Below are 5818 nucleotides of genomic sequence, written 5' to 3'. Positions count from 1 at the left end.
AAAAGGTGCACACTCTGGGCTGGGGAGATGGCTCAGTAGAGTAAGTGCTTCCCTGGCAAGCGCAAGGATCCAAGTTCAATCCCTCCCTGGTTCCAAAAAAAAAAAAAAAAAAAAAAGAAAAGAAAAGAAAAATCACTCTAGTACCAAAAAGTTGCACAGATTTGAGGTAAACAAAGCTGCTTATAGGAAACATAACAAGGTGGCCCATGCCTAGGAGGCTAAGGTAGACGATAATAAGTTTAAATCTCTCCTGAACTACTTAGTGAGACCCTCACCCAATATAAGAAAGTAAACAGGGGTTGATGACACATGCTTGTAATCCCAGGGAGAAGAAATAAAAAATAGAAAGGAGACAAGGAAATAATAACTTAAAGTTATACTTTTAAGAAGCCTGGGACCTGGGAGATAGCTCAATAGGATAAGCACTTCCCTGGCAAGCACAAGGGCCTGAGTTCAATCCCTGGTTCCACCAAAAAAAAAAAGGAAGCCTGGAACTTCCAGGACTTAGCCAGTCACTGGGGACAGCCCTGTGTCAATAGTCCTTTGGCTACATTTAGACCCCTTCTCTACCAGACTCACTACTAAATGGCTATAAATTGCTTTCACTTAGAAAGATAAAGAGCTGATTATAGTGGTGCATGCCTGTAATCCCCAAAACACTCAGGAGACTGAGGCAGGAGAATCACTATGAGTTCAAGGCCAACATGGGCTACACAGTGAGCACAAGCCTATGTTAACTTACATAGCTAGACCTCATGGCATGTCAAGAAGAGAGAAGAACTCGACACCCCCCCCTTGCCAACCCTGCCCCTGGGGCATGCTGCTGAGACAGAGATTGAGACTGGGCAGGGTGGTGCGTACCTGTAATCCCAGCACTTGGGAGGCTGAAAAACAGGAAGGATCAGCACAAGTCCAATTTGTGTAGTGAAACCCTGTACATAATACATTAAAAAAAGGAAGAAGGAAAGGAAGGACTGGGGCCTCCCCCTAAGATGAAGCTCTGTCAACAGTCCTTTGGGTAGATTCACTTCTGCCCTAGCAGACCCATCACTGACAGGCCATAAAGCGACCTAGTGGAAAGCAGCAGGCTGAATGTTTAAATCACCTACCCAAAAAGCAAAACAAAATAAAAATACCCATGGAATGGGATGGGGGGAGGGGTTGCTACCTTTCCTAGGCTTTCTACCACCTCAAGGAAAGTCAAAATTCTCCAAACTGCAATGTGTTTCATTTCTCTGAGCATCTGCAGTTCATTCTTGGCTGCATCCTCAAGTATGCTGAATAAACCCTTTGTTATGGTTTGTGTCTAGTTGTCCCCCAAAGCCTCATGCAGCCATGGGGCAGACTTCTAGAATTTGTGATTAACTCATGACCCACTGGGATTATGGGTGTGAATGCTGCTGGGATTATGGGTGTGAGCACTACATCCAGCCTAGGGCGAATAGTCTGAACACAGTTTAAGGGAGACAGACTTGCTCTCTGTGACCATTGTTTTTTTGCGGAACTGGGGATTGAACTCAGGCCCTTGCGCTTGTGAGGCAAGTGCTTATTCTACTGAGCTGGGACTGAGCAAGCCAAGTCCCTGCCTCACATCCAGAAGTCAGCCTGAAGTTAAGGGAAAATAAAAGTGTAGGTTCACTGAAATAATCCACAACTGCACCTTAAAGCTGCTGCTGTCTTCCTGGGATAAATCAACTCAGATCTGGACTGTGTTGGCACACAACAGAGACAAACCTTAAAGTGGACATTTCTTTCTTTCTTTCTTCTTTCTTTCTTTCTTTCTTTCTTTCTTTCTTTCTTTCTTTTCTTTTCTTTTTTTTTTTTAAATGGGGGAAAACGGTGTGTATTTAGAATTAGCCAGCTGGACTCAGTTTAGATGATCCCAATTTTTTTGGCAACATCCGACGAATCATAATTAGGAGCCAGTCTAACATATGCCTTCTTCTCTCCATCAGGCCTGATTAGGGCATTGACCTTGGCAACATCGATGTCATAGAGCTTCTTTACAGCTTGTTTGATTTGGTGCTTATTGCCTTCGACATCCACAGTGAACAGGAGTGTGTTGCTGTCCTTGATCTTTTTCATGGCTGACTCTGTGGTCAGAGGGACCTTGATGATGGCAGAGTGGTCAAGCCTGTTTCTCCTGGGGGCGCTCTTCCGAGGGTATTCGGGCTGCCTCCAGAGCTGCAGTGTCTTGGGTCGGTGGAAGGTGGGTGACATTCATATCTTCTTCTTTTTGTGGCTGTGGATGCCTTTCAGTACAGCCTTCTTGACCTTCAAAGCTTTTGATTTGGCTTCAGCTTTGGGAGGGGCAGGGGCGGCCTTCTTCCCCTTCAGTGCCATCTTGGTAAAAAGGCTGCTGTCTTGATGATTTGCTTCATTCTGTTTGTCAATATCTGGTTGAGTATTTTTGCATCTGTGTTCATTAGGGAAATGGGCCTGGCGGTGGGATAGCTCAGAGGTTATAGTTTGGGGTTTTGCAAGGGGAGCGATACAATATAAGATAATTATAAGATTATTTTTATAATAGTCACCCAAACAGTCATATGCAAAAAGTGCAGGAAATCTGTCCACATACTAAAGACCAGAAGAATCCAACTGAGGGCCTGTGTTCCAGGCAATGTCTTGTGTGAGTCCAGCGGAAGGTCTAGAGCCCACAATAATGCCCTTCGTGGGTCTAACCGGGAGGCTGAGAGCCCACAGCAATGTCTCATGCGGGCTTGTTTCAAGGATCTGAACTAAGGAGGCTCCAAGGTCAGCAGTGGAAGCTAGAAAGTCTGTGCCAGAGGGATGAAGGATCTGTGCTAGCAGGCTGAGGGATCTGCACTGGAGCCAGGAAGCGATGCTCAAAGCAAGGATGAGAACTCCCCCAAAATGACACAGCCATTCCCAGTGAAGCCAAAATCTTAAGCCATCTCCCAGGCTCCAGTTTTTTGGATTTCTGCAGGATCGATTGTGGGTTTGTTTTTTTGTTTTGTTTTGTTTGTTTTGCAGAACCAGGGATTGAACTCAGGCCCTTGTGCTTGCCAGGGAAGCACTTATTCTACTGAGCCATCTCCCTGGCCCCTGCAGGATCTATTGTGATTCCACTATTTTCATTGCTAATTGCATGGATTTGAGTCTTCCCTTTTTCTGATAAGCTTAGCTAAGGATTTGTCAATTTTATTTAATCTTTCAAAAAGTCAATTCTTCAATTCATTGATTCTTTGTATTGTTCTCTTAGTCTCCGCTATGGTTTGTATCTAGGTGTCCCCCCAAAGCCTCATGCAGTCATGGGTTGGCTTCTAGAGTTTGATTGATTCATGATCCAATGCTGGGATTATGGGTGTGAGTACTACAGCTTCCCTGGGGTCGGTAATCTGCATTACAATGTAAGGAGGGGAAAGAGACTCACTAGCAGCCCCAGCTGCTGCCCTTCCCTTTGCTCTTTGCTGTTTTCTGCTGCCCCAAACTGCTGCTTTCTGCCATGTGCCACTCCGCCTTGGAGCCAGCCCAGTATGGACTGAAACCCCCAATTACAGTCAGCTAAATAAACCTTTCCTTCCTTAATTCTGGGTGTCAATTATTTTGTCCCAGCAATGAGTGAAAAGTAACTGAGACAGTCTCTATTGCACTAATTTCTGCTCTGATTTTTATAATTTCCTTCCTTGTACAAGCTTTGGGCTTGGCATGCTCTTTTTATTTTATTTTAACTTTTTATGTATTTAGTACAGAGTCTGCAGGGTCTCACTACACAGATTGGACTTGTAGTGACTCACCTGTTTTCAACCTCTCAAGTGCTGGTATTACAGACTCAGGCCACCACGCCCAGTCTCAGTCACCATCTCAGCATGCCCCGTGAACCCCGGCCACTTTCCTCTGCCTAAGCAGGTGCTTTAGTCTGCTGATCTATCTGGCTGGCCCGCTCTTTCTTTTCTAGAAGCCCAAAGCTCAACATTAAAGTTGTTTGATGGAGCTTGCTGTTTCTTTCTTTCTTTCTTTCTTTCTTTCTTTCTTTCTTTCTTTCTTTCTTTCTTTCTTTCTTTCTTTGTTTTTAATGTGTGTGTGTATGTATGACTGGGGATTGAACTCAGGACCTTGCACTTGCCAGTCAGGCGCTTATTCTACTGAGCTATCTCCCCCGCCTCCTGTTTTCTTGATGTAAGTAGTCACTGCTATACATTTCCCTGCAGCACTGCTTTCATTGTGTCCCATAATTTCCGGTACATGGTACTGTCATTAGTGTTTCACTGCAGAAACTGTCTAATTTCTTCTTTAATTTCATCCGTGACTGATCGGTTGTTCAGGAGGATCTGATGATGTTTGATGTTTTACTTTTTAAAAATTTTTCAGACAGGGGCTTGCTGCATAGTCAGGCTGGCCTTGAACTAACTATGAGGCCCAGGCTGGCCTCAACTTCATGGTGGAGTTACAGGTGTGTGCCTTCATGTCTGGGTACGCTACAGTCTCATGTATAAGTATTTCATTTAACAACCTATATTAGTGAAATTCTTGCTTATAATCACACATGAAGTTCTATGCTTAGACACTTGGCTGTATTTTCTTTGTAGTGTTTAGACCCTTAAAGGCAAAACTTTTTTTTTCTGTATTTTAGGGAAGGGTGTACAGGATGTTCAGGGTCTCACTAGTAGATCTGACTCATAGTGATTTTCCTATTCACAGTGCACACCACCACGCCCAGTCTCATTCACCATCTCAGCACAACCTGGGGGCAGGGCTGGCACAGCAGGCCTGGGGATTGAACTCCTGGCCCCTGCACCTGCTTGCAGGTGCTTTAATCCACTGAGCTATTTGGCCAGCCCCCTTAAGGGCAAAACTTTTGGAGACTGAGTGCCCAAAATGAACTGAAAACCCACTAATTTATCAAAAAGTGCCAACACTGCAGTCAAACCTGAATACCAAGGTTTTAGTTTAGAAAAACAACCTCATACATTAACATCTTTTGTCTTAAAAAAAAATAACAATAAGGGGCTTGCCCGTTAGCTCAGGTGTTTAAGTGCCTGCTGAAACAAAGCAGTCAGGCTCAGCATGCTGTGGTTAAATCCCCTCATCCTCAAGCAAAAAAAAAAAAAAAATCCTGCCATTTGGGGGTCAGGGAGATGACTCAGTAGAATAAGCGCTTCCCTGGCAAGCACAAAGGCTTGAGTTCAATCCCCAGTTCCAGCCAAAAAAAGAAAGAAAAAAAGAAAAACAATCACAGAGCTTTCCGTGGTACAAATAACTTTTTACTGAAAGGTAAAATGTTACATTTAGGGTGCTTTTGCACAATTAACGTGGTCTTTGCTGTTGTGTGCATGCTGATCGCTTGGCAGACCTCGGCTGGGGTGGCTCGGCTTGAGGCGCTCTGCATGCCACAGGGTCAGCACCACTGCTTTAGACTGTTGCTTGCTGTCACACTAAGTAGGTTAAAAAAGTAACCTCTGAATTATTGCCTCTATGTATAGGTGTGACTACATAGAAAAGCCCTTTATTTCACATATCTTTGCTTTTTTTTTTTGCATTGGTTTTATTATCTGTAAAAAGCTCTGTTGAAAGTTGCCTTCCTATCGTAGTGGTGTAAGGACAACATATAAGAACCTTGGAATAGAGATTGCTGTCAGGCATGAAATATAAAAGCCAATGACTTTCAAAAAGGGTGCCAAGAGGCTGGGCATGGTGGCCTGCACCTGTAATCCAGCTTTCTAAGAAGCTGAGGTAGAAGGATTGAAAGATCCAGTACAGGGGCTGGTGAGATGGCTCAGTGGTCTAAAGCACCTACTTAGAACAAGCTTAGCAAAGCACAGGGACCGCGGTTCAATCCCCCAGCACCACATGCCAG

The 5818-nt window shown here is 44.3% G+C and overlaps 1 pseudogene; it reads right to left on the bottom strand.

Moving 5' to 3' along the window:
• Positions 1-1872: 1872 nt before the first annotated feature.
• On the bottom strand, positions 1873-2343 carry LOC105743574 (annotated as a pseudogene).
• Positions 2344-5818: the final 3475 nt, after the last annotated feature.

This window comes from Octodon degus, unplaced genomic scaffold, assembly GCF_000260255.1.
Source record: "Octodon degus isolate 3935 unplaced genomic scaffold, OctDeg1.0 scaffold00136, whole genome shotgun sequence".
Taxonomy (NCBI): domain Eukaryota; kingdom Metazoa; phylum Chordata; class Mammalia; order Rodentia; family Octodontidae; genus Octodon; species Octodon degus.
This window is presented reverse-complemented; position numbering and strand designations above follow the sequence as displayed.